The sequence below is a fragment of the Phacochoerus africanus genome, chromosome 5 (assembly GCF_016906955.1).
Source record: "Phacochoerus africanus isolate WHEZ1 chromosome 5, ROS_Pafr_v1, whole genome shotgun sequence".
NCBI lineage: Eukaryota > Metazoa > Chordata > Mammalia > Artiodactyla > Suidae > Phacochoerus > Phacochoerus africanus.
In genome coordinates, this window is record NC_062548.1 from 41,770,828 (window position 1) to 41,794,588 (window position 23,761).

General features: G+C 42.4%; 1 protein-coding gene across 1 annotated transcript in view; it reads right to left on the minus strand.

Moving 5' to 3' along the window:
• Positions 1–23,761, minus strand: part of LOC125127492 (uncharacterized) — a 557,563-nt gene that overhangs the window by 125,874 nt on the left and 407,928 nt on the right. The window lies entirely within an intron of this gene.

Consider the following 23,761-nt stretch of genomic DNA (forward strand, 5'->3'; position numbering starts at 1 on the left):
TAGTTTCAAATGATGCAACTGACAAGGGCTTAATCTCTAGAATATATAAACAACTTATACAACCCAACAGCAAAAAAACCAATCAATCAATGGGAAAATGGGCAAAAGACCTGAACAGACATTTCTCCAAAGAAGATATACAGATGGCCAACAAACACATGAAAAAATGCTCAACATCGCTGGTTATAAGAGAAATGCAAATCAAAACTACCATGAGATATCACCTCCCACCAGTCAGAATGGCCATCATTAATAAATCCACAAATAACAAGTGCTGGAGGGGCTTTGGAGAAAAGGGAACCCTCCTGCACTGTTGGTGGGAATGGAAACTGGTACAGCCACTATGGAGAACAGTTTGCAGATACCTTAGAAATCTATACATAGAAATTCCATATGACCCCACAATCCCACTCTTGGGCATCTATCCGGACAAAACTCTACTTAAAAGAGACATGTGCACCTGCATGTTCATTGCAGCACTATTCACAATAGCCAAGACATGGAAACAACCCAAATGCCCATCGACAGAGGATTGGATTCGGAAGAGGTGGTATATATACACAATGGAATACTACTCAGCCATAAAAAAGAATGACATAATGCCATTTGCAGCAACATGGATGGAACTAGAGAATTTCATACTGAGTGAAATGAGCCAGAAAGACAAAGACAAATACCATATGATATCACTTATAACTGGAATCTAATATCCAGCACAAATGAACATCTCCTCAGAAAAGAAAATCATGGACTTGGAGAAGAGACATGTGGCTGCCTGATGGGAGGGGGAGGGAGTGGGAGGGATTGGGAGATTGGGCCTATCAGACACAACTTAGAATAGATTTACAAGGAGATCCTGCTGAAGAGCATTGAGAACTTTGTCTAGATACTCATGTTGCAACAGAAGAAAGGGTGGGGGAAAAAATGTAATTGTAATGTATACATGTAAGGATAACCTGACCCCCTTGCTGTACAGTGGGAAAATAAAAAAAAAAGAAAGAAAGAGAAATTAGCATTTACCATCACATCAAAAAAACAAAAAAACAAAAAAACAAAAAACAAAAAACACTAGGAGTAACTTCACCTACAGAAGCAAAAGACTTTTGCTCTGAAAAGTGTAACACTGATCAAAGACAGTGAAGACGACACAAACAGATGGAAAGATTTACCATGCTTTTGGATTAGAAGAATCAATATCATCGAAATGAATATATTATCCAAGGCAATCTACAAATTCAGTTCAATCCTATCAAATTACCAATGGCATTTTTCACAGAACTAAAACAAAATTTTTAAAAAATTTTTATGGAGATCCCGCATTGCTGTGGCTCTGGCATAGGCCGGCAGCTACAGCTCCGATTTGACTCCTAGCCTGGGAACCTCCATATGCCATAGGAGCTGGCCAAGAAATGGCAAAAACACACAAAAAAATTTTATGGAAACACAAAAGACTACAAATAGCAAAAGCAAACTCGAGAAAGAAAAACAGAGCTGGAGAAATCAGGCTCCCTGGCTTCAGATGATACTACAAAGCTACAGCAATCAAAACAGTATGGTTCTGGCACAAAAACAGAAATATAGATCAGAGAGTTCCCATCATGGCACAGCAGAAATGAATCTGACTAGTATTCATGAGAATGCAGGTTTGATCCCTGGCCTCACTCAGTGGGTTAAGGATCTGGCATTGCCATGAGCTGTGGTGTAGGTCACAGACATGGTTCAGATCTGGCATTGCTGTGGCTGTGGTGTAGGCCAGCAGTTGTAGCTCTGATTAGACCCCTAGCCTGGGAACCTCCATATGCTGCAGATGTGGCCCTAAAAGACAAATAACATAAAATAAAATATTTTAAAAATGGGAAAGGACTGCTTAATGGGTATGGGGTTTCTTTGTGGGATGTTAAAAAAGCCTTTTCATTTAGTTATGTTGATAGTTGTCTAACCACATGCATATACTAAAATCTATGGAACTGCACACTTTAAATGGGTAAAATGTATTCAACATATATTACTTGAAGACATGCTCAGAAGAGCTAACTTTTTATTGAGTGTTTGATATAGTCAAGTCACTTACATACACAATATTACTAAAGCCTAACAGGAAACTTAGAACCTAAGGAAGGGTATCTTCACTACACGTGTGATGCCTATGATGCCAGGATGTTTAAGGTAGTTTCAACACAGCATCAAACCCACTAAGTCTCAATCAAAGCTCCACGCACTGAGCAATTGTTCTTGATTTGGTTTCTGTGCCAGACACTTTGTTTCTGGAGAATAAAGTGGAGATGAAGAGGGATACACACAGTTTAGCTTTCATGGAGCTTACTTCTAGTGGGAGTTAGGTGGGTACATGCAAACCATTACATTTAGAATGGAGAAGCAATGAGGCCCTCCTGTAACAGCACAGGGAAGTACATCCAGTCTCTTGGGATAGAACATGATGGAAGAGAGTATGAGAAAAAGAATATATGACTGGATTACTATGCTGTACAGAAAAAAACGACATAACACTGTAAATCAACTATCTTCAATGAATTTTTTTAAAAAAATAATGAGAGTTGGCCATGGTTGCTATGACACTATATATCAAACTCCCTCCCCCTGACCCCCCAAACTCTGTGGGTTCAAACAGCCATGTGGCTTGGCTGGAGAGTGGCTGATCTAGGCTGACCTTGTTGGTTGCTCTACTTTATGCCACAGGTCTGGCTGGACTTGGCTTCTCACTGCAATGAGGAGTCATATGCGCTCTACATGTGTACTTAGTAGAGGTGCTTGATTTGCTCTCTGTCCATCAAAAGAGACTGACTGTGAGTTCCAGGCTGAAAGGATATCAGCTATAGGGGGAGGGGGGGGGACATGACAATGACCGAGGTACATGAGGGTAAACCCCACTATGGAAGGAAATTTCCATCCTATGTCTGCGTCACATTTTCTAGCATCCAGAGCAAGTCTCATGGCCAAGAGCAAAGTCAGGGAGAGAGGACACCTGCTTGGCCCTTCATGAGCCCACGGCTGCATGATACCAGGAAGGGAGTAAAGCAGTGTGATCAAGCATCCCATGTACCACCAGGAGAGATGACACGCCTCAAATAAGGGCCATCAAGATCCTCTGCCTTCTGGAGCTGTCTGTCTGTAAACAGATAGCTCATATCTAACACAGTGCTTGAGAGGATCAAATAAAATCTTGATTGTAAGGGCTTCTTTGAATAGTAAATTTCTTTGCAAACATAACGAATATTGTTCTTCGTAGTTACAAAAGACCTTCAAATCATTGGAAATCTCACCCTTTGGAGCCAATCAAGCAGAAGAGGAAGGGCAGAGATGAAATTGGGTGAAAAACTCAAGACCCTGACACCTAAGAAATCCCATTTTGAAAACATGAAGAAATGAAGAGATATTTTAAATTATTATTATTGTTTTTAATGTTTTCATTTCTACTGGACTCATGAAAGTCCAAGAAAATTGGATTCTTTTACTGGGCTCTCAGACCTTCTCAAAGAGAAGAATACCTCCAGGAACGTTTCATTCCTATGGCCAAACACGAAAATAGAGGTGAAATCTAGCAGCGGGAGGTGGGGGGCAGTTTTCTGCTGCTGGTACGGCTTCTTGTGCCAAGATGAATGCCTGAGGGCATTCAAATATCAATGAAAGAGCCATATCAGAAGAGAGCAAATCCAGACTCCTGTGCTAGCAGACAGGCTACTTAGTGATTAAGGACATGGCTTTCCAGGGGCCAGAGAGCCCGGGTTTGGATCCAGGATCTGCCACTTAACAGTTGTGTGATCTTGGATGAGTCCCTGAGCTTCCTTGAACCTTAGTCATAGTACCCACTTTAGAGGACTTGTTTGCAACTTACGTGAGATAAAACACTTAAAGTGTTTAGTGTAATCCCTGGTGTATAATAATTGCTGAACAAATGGCAAACATCATTGTTGGCAGTTTAAAAACGCTGTGATTATTCCTGCCCCGCCCATGTCATGGATTTTTTTTGAGGAGCAAATGAGAGAAGTATTAGGAAGATGCTTTACAAGCTGTGAAGAACATACATACAGCTATGTTGTTACAGCACTCAAGCAGCCTTGGCACTCTGAACTCAATAAACATTTGTTAAAGGAACAATGAGTCAGTGAATGAAATCAAAACCCCTTCCTCTGCTTGTTGCTTTGGGCCAAGGAAGCGCTGAAAACCAGCACTTTCTACTCACAGCCCTGGGCGTCTGCTGCAGACAGAGGCATCTCAAAGACTCCTAACCTCAGCACATGGCCTGCTTTCCTGAGAAACTCATCAGCAAGAAGGCAAGGCCTTTAGCCTTCATGCCTTGACCTAGAAGAGACAGCTCAGAGATTATTTTTGTGGAAAACAAGAAAGGTCACATCTCATAATTCTGAGTTCCAATACCTGTGCACTGGCAAGAGAAAAACAGAAATCTGTCAAGTGGATTTTTCCACTTAGGGAAGCATAAGTCTTAAAGAGTTTGCATGATGCATTGGTATCCCCTTGAAGAAGATATTCCGAGTTTGAGATGCACCATAAATATCCTTCAATGGGGTATATGTCGGCTAGAATGTTCCCATCCTTGGGGAGGCCTGGACAATATACAGCAGGGACAGAGGTAAGTTATGGCAGGGAACATAGTTAGTAATCTAATCACCCAGTGGACACCCACGGTATAGAGTTTAATCATCCACAAGGTATAGTTTCTCTGTAATTGAATTAGATTCTGAACTAAGGCAAACCTGATTTATAGAGCTGTTAAAAGCCACAGACAACAGGGTATGTTTTCTTGCTCGTAACAATAATCCAATGGTTAGTGTTAATGTGTTGCCAAGGAATGAAGCAAAATGGATAAATGTAAGGTATTTACAGTTCACTGCCCAAAGAGGCTGCACAAGCTAAAAAAGGAGAAGCAGGAAAAGTTATCCTTCTCATTTATGTTCTCTTAAGGCAGATGTACTATTTTGCTTTAATCTGCTTCAGGCTTATTCAACTAAACATAATTCGAACAACAGTTACTCATTCATCACACAGACATATAAGCATTGACTCTATGCTCACTGCTCTGTTTGGTGCTGGAGACACTGAGATGTATGCTGGCTATATGACCTTGGGCGAAGCCTCAGTTCCCATGTCTATAAAGTGGAGACAATGACAGTTTCCATCTCATGGAACTGCAGTGATGATTGTGATAAATCAGCGACTGTAATATATATAACACACCCCCACCACCATCATTATCTTCATCATCTTCATCATCATTATGGATTTTGCTATTATTTCCATGCATGCAAAGAACGTATAGTTTTGCAGAGATGGTACACCAAGACTGTTACTAAGCCATGTGACAGATGCTGACATATCTTGTATCTATTATTTATGGCCACAGAAATGCTATGTAATAAACACCAAAACCTCCATGACTTTCAACTTTCAGGGTTTAGTGCTTACACATCTGAGGCCCATGAGGGCTCAACCAGATGGCTCTCCCTTCTCACATGGGTTGGCCCATATGCCTTGGGTTGGTCAACTTTGGGTGAGTCGATGCTGTTGTATCTTGACTCCATATCTTTCATACCTACTTTCTGTAACGAATCTACTTCCAGGCGTGTTCTCATGAGGATGGCAGCAATTCGGAGAGAGTAAATAAAAACATGTGGAACCTTTTGAGGTCTCCTCTCAGAACTGGGACACCATCATTTCTGCCTTGTGCAACTGGCCAAAGCAAGTCCCTGGGCTGTGCCCAGGTTCAGAGTGGAAGGTGACAGCAAAGTTACACAGCAAAAGGCATGGATGCAGAGAAGGGTGATCAACTAGGGCTATAGTGCAATTTATCCCACATTTGTCTGCACAGAGATGCTGTGGGAATAAAAGATAGTCCCCGGTGCTGCTGCAAAGAGAGGGCTCAAAGAAGGCGCCCAGCTGAGAAGTAAGAATACCCAGGGGTAAAAGCCCCCCAGAACACCCTAGAGAATTCCTGGCTCCTATAAACTGGTGCTTGGTTGTCTTTCTTTACCTCCTAAATAATTAAAGAGCTCACGGAGTGGAGTGAGATTCCCGAAAATCTGATTATGGCAGCAGACCTGAGCATGGTCAGAGAATCCCCCACACTCCTTCCAGAGAGGTCACTGAAGGGCACAGCTAATCCATCACAAACTGAATACTCTGGGCTTTCCCCCAACTTTCAACAAGAAGTCAGCACAGATGGAGCCTTTGCTACCTCGTCTAAAACAGATATGCATCGCCCTAGTTCATTGTCCAATGGTCGAGCCCTTCGAGCACCTGCCTTTAATGACTTGGGTGACATGGAGTCGTTTTCCTGGGTGACAGGACTAGGAGGTCCAGTGCATCTCTCTGTGATGCTGTGCACACATGGAGACCACGAGGAAGCAGAGTGAGAGTTTATCTATAAATCCTTACACTGCTGAGAGGACTACATTCCTCATAGCTCCTTATAGAAGGTACTGTTTAAAAGAATAAAAAATCTGGAAATTTCCTGATCAACCCTCGAGAAATATTAGAATTAATTCAAAAAGGGCTTAAGCATATAAAAAAAACCTTATTAGGAAATTTTACAAGAAATCCAGGGGCAAATTGGTTCAGGGTTGGTTAATTTAGCCAAAGAGAACCTCTGACTTCCTCTCTAAAACCAGGAAAAACTTCCCCGTTGCCCCAACCCAACAGAATTTTCCTTACCCCTCATGGGCCAGAATGAATTCACAGCCACCATTCTTAAATGGACCACCAGCAATCATTATAAGGATTGCCTCAGAGACTAATCAAGATGCATCCTTTGCCCTGCCTCCCCAGAAGGACATGACTGCTTACTACTTTAAAACAACTGGGATTCTGAAGCATGGAAAAGTGGGGGATTAGCAGTTGGGTGGACAGCCAAGCACATCTGCCAAAGGAAGGGGCATGAAGGTCTTGGAATTTAGACCAGAAAAAAATCAGGGTCACCTTTTTTTTTTTTTTTTTTTTTTGCTTTTTAGGGCCACACCCATAGCATATAGAGCTTCCTAGGCTAGGGGTCCATGGGAGCTATAGCTGCTGGCCTACACCACAGGCATAGCAACGCCAGATCTGAGCCTCATCTGTGACCTACACCACAGCTCACGGCAACGCTGAATCCTTAACCCATTAAGTGAGGCCAGGGATTGAACCCACATCCTCATGGATCCTAGTCAGGTTTGTTAACCACTGAGCCATGAAGGAAACTCCTCAGGGCCACTTCTCTAAGTAGCTAACCACTAGCATTCTTGAAGCCAGATGACCTTGTTAAAATTGAGACTCTGCTCTTTATGAACTGTCTGACTTTGGGAAATTTATCTGAATCTTTATCTCCTAATCTATGAAATGGGGCCACTAATGTCTAACTCACCCAGCTGTTATGAGATAATACTCGATGCAAAACCCCTTGGGTGCTGGCACCTGCTGATCATAAAATGATTATAAGCTGAGACATTCCATGTGCCCTTCCTCCTCTTCCCTCAGAACAGGATGTCATCACCATGGGGACAAGCCAACGTCTGGAATCAGACAGGACTGGGTCCAAAAACTGGCCCTGCCAGGTACCTGCCATATCATGTCAGCCAATGACTAAAATTTTCCAAGCTTTAGAGCACCTATCTGCACTATTCCTAATCTCATAGAAAGTGGTTGTGAGAACTGAATGAGATATCGCTACAAAGGACTTAGCAGGTGCCCAATCTTGAAGAAGCTCTTGGTAAGTAGTAGGTATTATTATTACTATTGTTGCTGTCATCATTATTATTACAGTCTTTATCATCCTTATCATCCTCTGCAGGTCAACAGCCTGCCAGGTACCAGGTCCCATAGATACACGTCGGCTTCCAGGTTCACAGCAACCTTTTGTAAGAAGCAAGTCTGATTGTTTACTGCCTTTTGATGCATGTTCATTTTCTGGTAAAGACCTTCCCCCCTCTCCAAAAAAATTCCTTAGTATGGGCTCCAAGACCAGGTTTGGTTCCCGTCTACCTCTCCATTCTCACCTCACACCAAGCTTCACGGGCCACCTTTCAGACTCTCTAACTTGCCATCCAGCCACAGGGCCTTTGTTCATGCTGTTCCTTCCACCTAAAATGCTCTTTCTTTATGAGGCAAATTATTACCTTTAGAATGGATAAACAGGGGTTCCCCTCATGGCGCAGTGGAAACGAATCTGACTAGTATCCATGAGGATGTGGGTTCGACCCCTGGACTCGCTCAGGATCTGGCATTGCCATGAGCTGTGGTGTGGGTCGCAGATGCAGTTGGGATCTGGCATTGCTGTGGCTGTGGCCTAGGCTGGCAGCTGTAGCTCCGATTGGACTCCTAGCCTGGGAACCTCCATGTGCTGTGTTGTAGCCTTTAAAAAAAAAAAAGAAAGAAAAAGGAAAAAAAAAAGAATGGATAAGCAATGAGGTCTTGCTGTACAGTGCAGGGAACTATATCCAATAAGTTGTGACAGAACACGATGAAAGATAATATGAGAAAAAGAATGTATAGATGTGTATGACTGGGTCACTTTGCTGTGCAGCAGAAATTGACAGAACATTGTAAATCAACTATAATAAGATAATTTAAATAAAATGCTCTTTCTCAATGTGTTAGTTAACATGTCTTCCTCCTTCAAATCTAATCCCAAATGTCACTTTGCAAGGGAGCGTGTCTGCACCCAGACAGAGACCAGCTCCTTTGGAATATATTCTCAGCAGAGAGAGGGTATCGCGTGTGGTTAAGAGCATGAACTCTGAGTCAAGACTGCATGAGTGTATGCAGTTCCTGTCGTGTCTCAGTGGTTAACGAACCTGACTAGGATCCATGAGGACGCCGGTTTGATCCCTGGCCTCACTCAGTGGGTTAAGGAACCAGTGTTGCCATGAGCGGTGGTGTAGGTCACTGAGGCCATTCAGATCTTGCGTTGCTGTGGTTGTGGTGTGGACCAGCAGCTACAGCTCCAATTCTACCCTTAGCCTGGAACTTCCATATGCCATGGGTGCAGCCCTAAAAAGCAAAAAAAAAAAAAAAAAAAAAAACCCGCATGAGTGTAGATCCCACCTTCATTACTTACTAGCTGTATGACCTTGGACAGCTTAACCTCTCTGTGCCTCAGTTTCCTCATCTGTGCAACATAGATAACAACAATAATCAATAATGATACCTACCTCATGGGACATCCACAAAGATTAAATGAGTTGCTATTATTAACGTACTTAAAATAACGTCAGGCATAGTAAGTGCTCTGTAAGTGTTTACCAAACCAAATTAATAAACTGTCCCTTGCCTCCAGAGAATTTTTCTTTGTCTGCAATTATGCACTCATTACCATGATAATTTGATTACTCACTGTCTCCCCTTCAAGATCAAATACTCCAGGAGTCCAGGGGGCATGTCTCCTTGGGCTCCCCACTGCACCCCAGCTCCAGGCACGAGACCTGGTGCAGGAAGGGTTCACAATAAATACGTATTTGATTAATGAAGGAACACTTAACGCACAGCGTACATCAATATTTTCCTTGCATCTGCCAAGATAGAGAGGCCTCTCCAACCCCCTGTGACCTTCCCAGGTCTTGTAAATGGCAGCAACAACCCTGCCCTGCTGGATACACTAATGCAACCACTGCCAACAAGCCCAGAAAACACTGGGGCTCCCCAGGGACATGGAGCCGGTAATGGGCTCCATATTGTTTCAGATGTTCCGGGCCATGAAGCGATCGTGTCTGAGATAATGTGAGCGTGGTTAACCCCAAATTCCTCCACTCACCCCATCACACGGGAACTCTTTAAAACATCCTGTGCCCCAACACCCCCCACCAACCACAACAAATGCAGGATGGGAGCCTTAATCAGAAAAGAAAAGATTAATTGGGAACGGCCTCGAGAGCACCTGTGTGCCAGGCCTGCCATGCTGATGATACAGGCAACGAGGGCAGCACTGTAACCTGTGCTGTCACGGCAGCAGCAGCCCCAGCAAAGTCTCTCCCCATCTTTGGGGTGGGCAACCTCAAAAGGCGGAGAGCAGACAGATGAAGGGGGCAAAACAGAAGAAGGTGGCTGTACCCACAGCCAACACAGAGGGCAGCAGAAGCAACAGCAAAAAGCATGGATGCCGAGCCTCGCTCTGACCCTTACGCACTAGGACAATGCGCTCTGCCTGATCCAGTTTGCAGCTTCAGTTTCCTCATCTGCAAATTGACAGAGTAGAATCAGATCAGCTATCACCTGACCCTTGACTCTAAATTCATGGATCTCAGAATAGACATTTCCCAGGAATTTAAAATCTCTCATATGTATCTTCAGACACATGCATGATCCATCTATCAGCACAAGTTACTCAAAGCCAACAAGGTGCCAGGAGCTAACCCAGGTTCTGAAGATTCATTGTCGGCTGAACAAGACCATCAGCCTCCAGCACGTGGGCTGTGGATTCAAACAGGCCCATGTCAGAGACACACCCAAAGCCTCTCAGGCAAGTGCCCCCACCTGTTAGGTGCCCATCAGCAACCAAAGGCAGTAATGCCTACTTTGCAAGGCCATTATGAAGAGGAAAGGAGATGACATGTAAACAGAAATGGATAACTTGTAGGGGCTTCATAAATGGAGCTATTAGTTTAAGGGTCTCCTTAGGTGGAATAGCAGGCGTCAGGTTGACTTCAGCTCCTGAATAAAGGAGACAAGGTTTCCCTTCAGGAGAAAGGCAACAGGAGAGGTACCTGACACAACCAGCTAATGAGGTCTTCTGTTAAACAGAGTGTCAGGCGGGGACCTGGAAGGACAGCAGATGGATGGATGCTGTGGTGGACACAGGCCGGGAGCTGCCTTTTGTATTCCTGGAGACTCACCCCAGGATACCTGGGCAGGTGGAAGGAAGAGAGAGAGAAAACTTCCCACCTCGAGGATCTGTTTTAAATCCTCATCACTCTGCCAGTTGATTAAGTGCAGTTGGTTCATCAGCACTAGGTCACACCCTCAACTTGTCAAAGGGCAGAAGAGCCAGCCTTTTCTCTTTCTGAAGGGGCACGATGGAGCCGGGCTGCACGGAGCTCCTGAGTCTGTGCTCATGCTCTGTGCTGCCACAGAAACCTGTGCCGCCTTCTCTCTAGACCCTCAACCCACAAAGCTGCAAGGTCACATTTTTCAAATCTGCCTTTCAAATCTGGAGACTGATCCACCAATGCTGTTTGGGTTGTGAGAGACAGAGATGCAACATGAATGAGCTTAAGCAAAAGTAGAATGTGCTGACTCATGAAATTTATCATGGGGTTGAAGACCCAAAATCTGAGTAGGGGTAGAATTCAGCCTGGTCTCAGGAATAAATTAAATAAGGGGCTCACAGACCACCCTGGTGCCCCTGCAATCACCCTCATGCTCTCTCTCTCTCTCTCTCTGGCTTTTGTATCTGCTTCTCTTTGAAAGTTGGGTTAATTTTCATTAGTGATAGGCTTGTTTCTTCCGAATGTTGGAAGCTCTCAAGCCTCTCATCTCACGTATTCTTCTTTCAGAGAGAACAGATCCTCTCTCGGGCCCTGTTTGAATACACCCCTCCCAGAGGTTTATCAGCCAAGCCTGCCTCGAGCACACTGGACACAGCAATGGAGGCGCTCTGTGTATGTGACGGTGGATGAGGATGTTTCTGTGTGAGTTCATGGGGGTGTCCATGAAATATGCCAATTCCTGGAAACCGGAAAACATATAGCTGGAATGGACAGGGCATCAGCTGCTTAAAGCGCTGAGATACTATACCTGAAAGAATGGCAGATATGAAAGAATCAAACTAGATGCAAAGTGCAGATCAAGCTGGACCCATGTGGGACTATTACCGGCTTAAAATTATAAGCGAAATGTCTGTGAAGATCCTTCTCTCCTGCCCTACTGCTCGAGAGAAAAGCTGTGTCTTTTATTAGATGCACAAAAGAATTTCTACATACAGAAGTTGAGGACTTACTGTTCTGCACTTTAGAAGAGGGATTGTCTCCCTCTGTCCTTCATCTCCAAAATCCAGGGCAGTGCCTGACACTCAGGCTCAGACACATTTTTATATTGAACTATAGTTGATTTATAATATTGTGTTAGTTTCAGGTGTACTGCAAAGTGTTTCAGTTATGCATATATATTTTTAAGATTATTTTCTGTTATGGGTTATTAGAAGATATGGAATAGAGTTCCCTGTGTTATATAGTAAATCCCTATTGCTTATCTATTTAACGTATAGTAGTTTGTATCTGTTAATCCCATGCTTTTAATTTACCCTCCTTCCCCTTTCTCCTTTGGTAACCAGAAGTTTGTTTTCTCTGTCTGTGAGTTTGTTTCTGTTTTGAGTATACGTTCATTTGTATTATTTTTGAGATGCCACATATTAGTGATCTCATCAGATAATTGTCTTTATCTGTCTGACTTATTTCACTTCACATGATAATCTCTAGGTCCATCCATATTGCTGAAAAGGGCATTACTTCATTCTTTTTTGCTCATACCTATTTTTGGAATGAAGTTATAATGAAATACCATATGATCCAGCAATCCCACTCTTGGGCATATATCCAGACAAACTTTCCTTGGACTTGGAGAATAGACTTGGTTGCCAAGGGGCAAGGAGAGGGAGTGGGATGGATTGGAAGCTTGGGGTTAATAGATGCAAACTATTGCTTTTGGAATGGATTAGCAATGAAATCCTGATGTGCAGCACTGAGAACTATGTCTAGTCACTTATGATGGAGCATGATAATGGGAGAAAAAAGAATGTATATATGTATGTGTAACTGGGACACCATGCTGTACAGTAGAAAAAAATTGTATTGTGGAAATAGCAATAAAAAAAAATAAACTTTCCTTGAAAAAGACACATGCACCCTTATGTTCATTGCAGAACTAGTCACAATAGCCAAGACATGGAAACAACCTAAATGTCCATGGACAGATGAATGGGTTAGGAAGATGTGGTATAGATACACAATGGAATACTACTCAGCCATAAACAAGAACAAAATAATGTCATTTGCAGCAACATGGATGCCACTAGAGACTCTCATACTAAGTGAAGTAAGTCAAAGAAAGAGACAAATACCATATGATATCACTTATATCTGGAATCTAATATATGGCACAAATTAAACTTTCCACAGAATTGAAACTCATGGACTTCGAGAACAGACTTGTGGTTGCCAAGGGGGAGGGGGTGGGAGTGGGATGGACTGGGAATTTGGGGTTAATAGATGCAAACTATTGCATTTGGAATGGATAAGCAATGAGATCCTGCTATATAGCACTGGCAACTATATCTAGTCACTTATGATGGAGTATGATAATGTGAGAAAAAAGAATATATGTATGTATGTGTGACTGAGTCACCTTGCTGTACAGTAGAAATTGACAGAACACTGTAAACCAGCTATAATGGAAAAAATAAAAATCATTAAATAAAAATAAAGTTATAATGAATATATATACAAACTAAATCAGATTCATGAATGAATGAAGTCAGGTAAATTCAAGTTCAGGGAGAATGTGTTTCTCTCTCCATACACCCAACAGCTTTGGGTGTTTTGGAAAGAAAGGATTCCAGGAGGAGCCCAGAGAAGAGAAGACATAAGGTTTGGTGAACCTAGGCAGCAACCAACCTCCTTCACCCACTCCCTCTTCCAACAACAACAACAACACAATTTACCATGTGGCACTTTGGATATACTGATGAATTTAATCCTTAAAAATTGCCAAGGTGAGTATAAATGAACCCACCTGAAGACTCTAAAGTAAGGCTTAAAAAAAATCATCTCAAGATCACAAACAGTATTAAGTAGCAGAGCTGGAATTTGATCCCAGGTTTATTTGGTTCCAATAGGGTTTTTTTTAAAACCCATAAGATCAGCTTTCAGACACTGTTGTAGACTCTGGTTTGGTTTTGTGTACATGGACTATATTCTTTGAAATACAATTTCATTGTATAATTATAAACATCCCTACACTCCCTTCCTAAGAAACCTTTGTTGAGTGTCCTCTTATTACCAAGTATTGTGCTGTGTCCCTCATGGACATGGATCTTCTCAATCTCCACAGGATCCCAAAAGGTACTAGTGTCAATCCTATGTAACATTCCCATGTAACAGATGAGGCTATTGATGTTCATAGAAGTTACAGTTTCCACCCAAAGATACAGCACTAGCAAACCACAGAGAAGTGCTGAATGCCAGTTGCACATTCCCCTGAGTGCTTAACAACTGTGCTTTTAAACACTGCATTTGTAGCCAATGTGTTGGGGGAGGGCATATTTGCCCATCTCAGTCACTCTCCAGGGTCCTGGCTGATGGCAGGCAAGGTGTTAACCATCCAGCTAGGGCCCCACATCTTCTGTGGTTACTGAAGCACATGCAGGTTCAACTGCCTTTATGAGGAGGGCACTAAGGTTCACCATCTGAGGCATGAGATGCCCCAGCTTTGTGAGCATGCACCCCCCGCCTCAAGGCCCTTACACAACTGACTTGGAAAGTCAAACACATCAGAAGCAGCAATTACAGAAGCTATTCTTCTCCTGAAACATCTGCAGCACAGCCGAGAAGCTCTAAGTGTACACAGCAGAGCAGCCCCAGTCCCCGCCTTCCTCTCTCGGCTTAAACAGGGCTTGGCTGAATGTGAGATATTCATCAGTGTGGGTCCCCCTGTGGGGGGCTTGAAGGAAAATACGCGATGATGAGGTTCCTATTGCCTGGGAAGTGAAAGGTCTTAGAAAACTCAAATCCCAATTCTGAGGGCTGGATGTTTGTCACGTTTCACATGGCAGGACACCCCCTTATGAGCAGGCTGGGAGAGGGAGAGGTTGCCTAAAGCATTCAGACAAAAAATTGATTTTGCACAGGATGCTAGGCTTCTGTTCCCTGCTGAAAATGGCCTGTGTGTGAAGTGGGAAGAGGCAAAGGAAAGATGCTGGCAACCGGCGGGGTAGGGGTGGGAGTGCGGGACCCCGCATGCTCCCAAACCAAGAACACCCACACTTGCTTGCCCCTGTCCCAGTGACTCCTCCCCACTCTCATGGAACATTAAGCCCTTCCTGCAAATTCAAAAGGGAGCCCTCTGGAGACAAATCAACCATTGAGGAAAAAAAATAGCAAAACTCATTTCATTTGGCAACCAATGCTTTAGGAAAGACATAAATATTGGATTTGCAACTTTATTTTCCTCCGGAGAGACACTCTGGAGAAAATTAAAACAATGCAAGATTTAATTATTAAAAGCTAAACATTCCTGTACATATTTTCTGGCCCAAAGTTTTAAAAACAAACTCCCAGAGAAAATACATTTTTAATAACCAACTCCCTCCCACTCAGGCTACGTTTTAAATCATCGCCCCATCATGACTCACCTGGCGGCAATGAAGGGAGAACACCAGGGAAATCAGAGGGTAGGCTTTCTGCTAAAGGAGAAGCAGGACAGAGCTTGAAGATGGGGAGCGAAGTGGAGGGGGGGGCAGCCGGGCACCATGGTTTCAGCTGTATCTCCACCCCTCTCCCCTCAGACTTACTGCATGTTTAAACTGACCATATTTCTCACCTGTATGTGCTTTCTTCTTTCATGTCCATTTCCAAGCAGGATATGAACATAAAGAAAATAAACAAGATGGTCAGAAGATGTTCATTCCACAAACATTTGTTGGATACCTACGGTGTTCCCACAAAACTGCTCTAGGCATTTTGGATTTGTTGGTGAGTAAAGTCAAGGGCCCTCGCTCACTGTATCCTAGGGGAATGGTAGAGCATTTCTGTCTACCCCCGAAAGTCCCCACATGTTTCAGCTCCTCCATTCCCTTGTCAGGATGGTCGGGGACGGTAAAGTCAAGCCTCGTCTCCTTCCCTCCTCTTGGCTCCATCATTTCATGACCTCACATCCATTGCCTTCTCTCCATTTGTCTTTGAATGTTTTTACCTTGCTGCTAGCCCAAAAGATGTCTGTACTAATGCCAAATGTTTGCTCATTACAGAGGTACTCAAAAGCAGAGAGAGCAAGGAAAACATGGATTGATGGATTTGGGTGGTTCCGGAAAGGAAACAAAGCATCACAGAAGATGAGCTTCCAGGACAAAGCTCAATGGTTACAGGATCAAGCAATCCATCCTACCTTATCTCAGCTGGTGAAGTCTGGCTTCCTCCTCAATGGCGTACCTTGGGGGGTTGTTAACATTTAAGGGGCAAAGTGAATAAAACAGGCCAAAAAAAATGGGCTGGGGGGGAAAGGTTCCTGGAGGGCAGAGGTGGTCCATGTATGTCCCCTTGGAGATGGGGCAGGTCCCACTGCCTCCTTCTCCTGACTTTTTGGTTGAAGGAAGGTAGTATATCCCTCAAGGAGTAGGAATCTGCATAGCTCCCAGAACTGACTCAGATTACCCCAGGATGTCAAACGTCCCCAGCCAGTTTGAGCTGTATAGAGGGTCCTGGCACTGACCCAGCTCCCTCTGCCATCAAACGTGCTTCCATGGGCACACGAGCTAATCAAGTGAAGTTGAGGAACAATGGACAGTGCCAGTGTGGGCATAGCCCCTCAGAAGCATAGATGGTGCCAGTGGAAGCCTTGCAATCTAAGGATGTCTGAAAAACTACCGTCACTGTCAGCACTTCCACTCAACTTGAGATGCAGTGCATAACAGGCAACTTGAAATAACTTGAGGGAAGAAGGGTAAATAAACCAGGGATGATTTATCTCCCAGGAATAACGGTGTGACTGCTGAATAATTACACGTACCAATCTTTATTAGTATGCAAACTAGCTGGGCTTGGTTGGCTCCCAGCACTGCTCAAAGGACAAAAAGGCGAGAGAGCTGGGCACATGCTAATAAATCACCCCCCACCCTCCCTGTGTGTCACTACGACCCCCGGACCCGGGGGCCTCTCTGCGTGTAACTCTTCTCTGGGAGATAAGCAGCGGGTGTTTCATTTCTGCTTCTAGTGATGGATTAGCCTCCAGAGTTCCTCCAGACAAGCATGGGATAGTTTGGGCTTCTCTTTGCACAAGTGTGACCCAAATTATTCCGGTTTCATCCAGCAGCTTCTGAAGCTAACCATGGTGCGTGCCCTCCTCTGGCTGGGGAACTAAACATAGCCTCCTCTCCTTTCATCCCATCCCATGACCTCAGGAGATGGGTCCCGGCTTTTTTCTGGGGGCCCCAATTGCTGCTTAAGGTGAAAGAACCTGCAAGGCTGGCTTCCCCCGACCTGCAAAGTCTGTCCTAGCAAACCCAAGGGCACACCTTGGCTGCTTTAACTCTCTGAAGATAGAATAGATATGAACTCCTATGGATGGATTTGAGAGGGTTTAACCTGGACAAAATAGTAATAACGGTAACAGTTCAAACTGGGATCATTTCAATTCCTACAGAATTTCAAGTACGCCAGGCAGCTTTCTAAGCCCCCATACACACACATTCCTGCACATATTTTATATACATACACACTTACTTGATATGATAACCCTGTAAGGACTTTTTTTTTAATGACTGCACCCATGACATATGAAAGTTTCTGGGTCAGGGACTGAAATAGAGCCACAGCTGCAGAATGCCAGATCCTTAAACCACTGCACTGGGTCAGGGATCAAACCTGCACCTCTGCAGCTATCTGAGCTGCTGCAGTCAGATCGTTAACCTCCTGTGAGACAGTAGGAAGTCTCCTGTAAAGGGCTTTATTATCCCCTTTTTATGTATGAGAAAACTGAGCCTCAGAGAGCTAAGTAACTTAACGCAGTAGCTAAGCTGGAGTCCAAATCCCAACATCCTGGCTTCAGAGATGATGTTCCCAATGATGCGCCACAATGTCCATGACATTACTTCCCTTAAAATCTCCAAAGAGCTCTCCATGACTCACAAGATAATGACCAACGTCCTTACAAGGATACATGACGGTGCTCTGAGGGATGCGGCCTCTGGCTTCCCTCATGCCACTTTCCTCCTTGCTGTCTGGGCTCCACTCTCCTGTCCTCCTGCTGACCCTCTAAGGAAGCAAACTCCATCCTGATCAGAGGCCATGCTCCTCTGCCTGGGCAAACTCTCTCTGTCCTGTTTGCTTGGCCAACCCCTACACATCCTTCAAGAAGACTTGGCTTAAATGTCACATCTTCCAGGAAGACTTTCCCCAGTGTCCCCCGGCCACATTCTTAGCTAGATTCCCTTTACATCCTCATAGCATCCTGTACTCCACTTTCCTAAGATGCAGAACAATGACTATTAAATAATTACAGGTCTGCTGATTTGAACACTTTCTCTCTCACACTCTGGACTGTATATGTCATGAGGGCAAGGGCTCTTTTTCACATTGTCTCCCCACTACCTACACTGGCCCTGGCACAGAGAAAATGCATGGTAACTATTGACTGACTGTCCTAAGAGAGGAACAACTTTAAGATACATCGTGAGGCATAGTGAAGCCCTCTCAAGTATGTCAAGCTGTAACAGACACAGAAAGGGAAGCATTCTCCCTCTCCCCACATGTGAAATACCACCAAAACCAATGATTTGGGCACTTGTATTATTTAAGAATGAGAGCATTTACTAAGCTCAGTTCCACAATGCAAGTATACGGCTCACTGCATGCCCAGTCCCCTGTGTCATGTTCATGTATCACTTCACTCTATCCCTCAAAGTATTTGTGAGGTCAACACCATGCTTACCCCCCTCCCCCATTTCAGAGATGGGTTGACTAATAGCCATAGTCTCACCCATAGCCTCATGGTTAACATGTATTCAGGTCACAGAAGCTTGTTGTTAAAATAGATCTCAATACTAGGCAAAAGCAAGCAAAGAAGCTTACGACCCTCTCCAGACCCCTGTTCCCCTCCAGAGGTGTTAGGGCAGGATGGTTTGAATGCTCAGTAATTATCCTTTTGTTTCCTTACTAGTCAAGTAATAATGAAGACTTTCTGTTAATTCCCCACATCCTTCTCACCAAAGCTACTCATGACCTTGATAGCAACTTAGATTTCTCTTTACTCAGTCAACACCTATCTATTGAGCCAGGCATTGTTCTAGACATTGAAAGAACAGCATCAAATGAGACAAATGTCTCCACTCTCTCCTGTAGGTTATATTGTTTGAGGGGACGTACAGACTTCTCTGGTATGTAAAAATTGGGAACTTGAGGCTATTCAAAGTTGGCATTAAAACCTAAGCTCCAGGAAGGCTAAAATGACCTGGAATTCCTCCAGACAACCTATTCTTCAAGGATGCCCTGAAAAATGGATCAGTGGCTCTGGGTCGATGGTCATCAAAGGATTCTCCACCCACTTATACATTTAAGAAGGCAGATTTCTGTCATCTCTGCAAATGACTCCAGAGCAGTCTTCTGAGGCAAGCTGAAGTATCATGATGTTTTCCCCTATGAAGCATCTTAACTTAAAAAAAAAAAACACAATACACATTCACATTATTTCCTTGTGCCATTTTTGGGGTATTACTTTGGAGCCCAATTTCTTCTTATGCCCTATTTCACCTCCAAGTCTGGAGAAGATGGAGTATCTGATGCTGACAGTACATGGTCTGGTAGGGGAGACAGACAATTAGCCAATAATGCAGTGCAAGAGACAGATCACACGGAGCCAAGATTGATTCATTAGGATCTTCCACAATAAATAGAGTTTGCTAAGCTCGTTAGGGCAAGGAGAAATGGGGATGAGAGGCAGAGAAAAGAAGAAAAGTCCAGATCAAGAATACAACATATTTGCAGCAAACATCTCCTGTTTCTGCCTGCCTAGTGTCATTCTCCCTTTTGGAGTCAGCAGCATTCTTTTATTTTTCTTGGAATAACCATACTTCCCTTGGCTACTCTCAGCCTCTCTGGGTTAGACCAAACCCACTCCCAAGTCCTGAAGTGGATATGGGACCTGTCTGGCCAGCCCATGACTGGCTCACATATGGGCATGGGAGCCAAATCAGGTTCCTAGGAAGAATTTGTGCAGAATGCACTGAAGAGACAAGGAGATTAAGGGGAGAGTGAGCAAGAGATAAGAATGATTGATTGAAAAGCTCCTACATGCATCTAATAGGACTCCCAGAAATAAATGAGGACAGAAATAAAGAAAGGGTAATTGAAGAAATAATTGTGGAGAAATGCTCAAAGTTGAAACAAACTGGGTCCTCTGAAAGTCCTGATCAGAATAAATAAAACACACACCAAGATGCATCCTACCAACACTGCATGACACAGGGAATAAAGGAAAATCTTAAAAACCGACAAGAGAAACGCTTACTACCTACAAAGAAATGACACGTAGAATTGAAAAAAGATGTTTATGAGGAACTCAAGTCAATGATATACCAGGAGAAATTACTGTGAACCTAAGGTATTAGTTCCATCTGTGATTCAGCAGTGAAGGCAACACAGTGATATTTTCAGGCACAGCAAAGCTAAGAGAGTGGATCATCCACTAACCCTGGTCTAAAGAACTGTCAAAGTGGGCTTCAGAATAAAGAGAATAAATGCAGAAACACAAGTAACAAAGTTGAACCCAGGAATGGATAAGCTATGCTGGCAATCTCTTTTGAATGTTAACTACAAATAACGATTTTGAAAACTATGAAACTAAAATTTCAATTAATAAAAACAGAATGGAGAGATAATGCTTGGTAATATCCATGCCATGAAACTAAGGGTTTCTCAGCCTCAGCACTACTGATAAGTGGGTGGGATAATTTTGGAGATGGAGGGCTGTTTTTTGCACTCCGGTACGATTGTCTGCACTCTGGGCCTCTACCCACTACAGGCCCACGGAACACTCTACCCCTAATTGATAACCAAAAAGGTCTCGAGACATTGACAGAGGTTTTCAAGGGGGGAAAATTGTACTCTAGTGGAGAACCATTACACTAAGAAATGATACAATGTGTTGTTTCCAAACCATCACAGAGGAAACAAAGAAAACTTAATTAATCCAAGAGAAAGAGGGAAGGGGGGGAGTGGTGAAGACAAAGTGAAAATATGGGGAATAAAAATAATAAAATGAGATGTTTATAAAAATCTAAATGTATATCACAATCTATATAAAGAGATCAATTCACCTTCTAAAAGACAGTGCTGTGTTCATGGATTTGAAAACTTCATGTTACAAATTTGTCTGTTGTCCCCAAAGTGATCTGTAGATTCAGTGCAATCCCTATCAAAACCCTAATAATATCTTTTGCTTTCTGCCTCTATGGATTTGCCTAATTTGGACATTTCATATAAATGGAATCATACATTATATGACTTTTTGTGTCTGGTTTCTTTCACTTAGCTGCATCCTTTTTGCAGAGAAATAATTTTCTGTTATATGGAAATATGTTTTGTCTATTCATTCTTCAGTTGATGGATATTTGGGTTTTGTTTCCACCTTTTGGCTATTTGGAACAGAGCTTTGTTTTCAAATATTTTGAGTATATATCCAGGAGTGGAATTTCTGGGTCATATGGTATTTCTTTTAAATATATCTTTAAAACCAAAAGATTAAAAGATTAAACCATAAGCATACTAGAAATCAAAAAAAGTACATTACATGTATAATTTTCTAGAAAAACCTAAATTACTAAAATTGACTCAAGGAAAAATGGAGAAAATGCAATAAGCCAAGAACTAGAAAAGAAAGAATTGGTGATCAAAGTTGCTTTTCCCACCCAACACGCTCACTTTAGAGGCAAAGAAGAAAACAGGAAACTTTTATCAAATTTTCAGGGAACATATAATCTTCTGCCTTATACAGTTTTTTTCGGAAAATACAAAAAGAAAGTTGTGACTCACTTAATGAGGGCAGTAGTATACCTTAGTAACAAAATCAAACAGGGCAGTATAAGAAGAGAAAATTATAAACTGTTCTCACTTATCAAAGAAGATGTAAAAATCTAAAATACAGCACCATAAAAGTGGATTCATCAAGGTCCAAAAATAACAATACGTCATAATCAAATAGGGTTTGTCCCAAGAATCCAATAATAATGGTTCAAAATCAGAACTCCTATTAAGGTAATTGCTACATTAAAAGATTGAGGAGCAAGCATATAATCATTACAATTGATGCAGAGCAGACATTTTGTAAAAGTTAATACCCATTCACTACACAAACTCTTAGCCAACTAAGTATAGTAGGGAACTCTCTTAGCCCAATAAGGTTATTTATCAAATCATGCTTGAAAGGTTATAGATGGATCCTTCCTCCAGCTGGCTTACCATCACTGCTTTTACTCATCATCACTCCATTGGTCTTCTAGCCAATGGAAAAGATATATGTCATAATGATAAACATAAATAATAATGTAATATAGAAATTTGATATATAATATATAATTACTATGTTATAGTATGTATAACATCTATACATTGGAGAGGCAAAGCCAAAATAGTCTTTGCAAATGATATGGAAAACATAAGGAGACTATCCAAGAGGAGAAGATCTACAACCAAGACACTGGTATCATTAAGCATTTAGCAATGACGGAGTTCCTGTCAGGACTCATCAGTTAGCAAACCTGACTAGCATCCATGAAGATGCAGGTTTGATCCCTGGCCTTGCTCAGTGGGTTAAGGATCCAGCATTGCCATGAGCTGTGGTGTAGGTCGCAGACGTATGTCTGATTCTGCATTGCTGTGGCTGTGCTGTAGACCGGCGGCTACAGCTACTATTAGACCCCTAGCCTGGGAACCTCCATATGCCGCAGGTGCAGCCCTAAAAAGACAGAAAAGGGGGGGGGAATTTAGCAATGTCACTAGATAAAGATCAACATATAACAATCAATAGCATTGTCATGTCCAGAATAAAGTAAACAATTCAAACTTACATGAGAAAATAATATCCCATTCATATGGTACAGAAAGCTCTAAGACACCAAGAAATGTTAATATTATTTAAATCAAAGAAATATATATTATACACACAATATAGAGTTTATACATAAATCACTTAAATATATATGCAAATTATATAACATAAATATCCATCTACGTATATTATTGATATATATATATATATATATATATATATTATTGACAGACATGAAGGAAGTCCTCAAAAATGGTAAGGTGCATACCATATTCATAGATAGGAAACCGGTATCATAAAGATGTAAAGTCTTCTCATATAAATATTTAAATATTTAAATATTTAAAATCTATTTCCTATAAAAATTTTAATAATTTTTCATCAGACTTTAACACAGTGTTCTTTAAATTCACTAAAGGCGCAACAGCCTAAGAAGAGTGAAGACTTTGGGGCACCTGGAGATGGTTTTAGAAACACCTGGTAAACACGAGGAGGCACACACCCTCTGACTAGGCAATCTCACTTCCACACATTTCATCACAGCACGAGGATGTAAGTTCATGACTCTTCAATGGGACCCTTGTTTGAAAACGTACAGAATAACCTGAATGTCCATCAGTATAAGAAGCCATAACAAATTGTGGTATAGTCATGCAGGAAGATACTACATAGAAGATAATTTGAATAGACTAGTGTGGCATGTGAAAATGTTAATAAATTAAAAAACAATAAGAGACATAGGATACCATACTTTGGATTCATAAATACTCAGACAATATCCATGGGAATAATAATTCAGGCATCAAAGGAAGACAATGGGAATGGGGAACAGTAATTCGGGTGATGGCTGAATCCGTTTTTTAAAAATCTTTATAAATTCTGAAGTTAATGTGATGTGATATAAATAAAGATGTAATAAAGCTAAAAGGTGGGGACCGAAGGCTCATGACACGATTCTCTAATTCTCTACTAGTATTTCCTCCTTTCTGGATTTCTCTGATTTTCTCCA